Raw genomic sequence first — 327 nt, 5'->3', positions numbered from 1 at the left:
CCCACCTACTGCATTACCGGGTGGTGCTGAACTGGACAGCTCCCTGCGCCGCCCGCTCGGCGCTCCCGGGCTCGCCCGGCCGCCCGCCAGGAGGGGGGCGCCGGCCAGAGTCCTCCCTCCCCGGGGGCAGCGAGGCCAGGGCAGGGCGGGCGCTGCCTTCGCTCTTTTTACCCCTCTCCCAAATCCTAAAATGAGCGCTCTCCCGGGCTCCCGGAGCTTAGAGGAAGGCGTCGCTCGAGATAGCTCGCTCCCGCTCTCTCTCCCTCGGCCCCCCCAACACTCTCTCCCCTTCCCTCCCCCCTTGGTGTTTCTTCCAGCTCAGCCTCC

Source organism: Otolemur garnettii, unplaced genomic scaffold (assembly GCF_000181295.1).
Source record: "Otolemur garnettii isolate 467f Iridium unplaced genomic scaffold, OtoGar3 scaffold00007, whole genome shotgun sequence".
Taxonomy (NCBI): Eukaryota; Metazoa; Chordata; class Mammalia; order Primates; family Galagidae; genus Otolemur; species Otolemur garnettii.
This window is presented reverse-complemented; position numbering follows the sequence as displayed.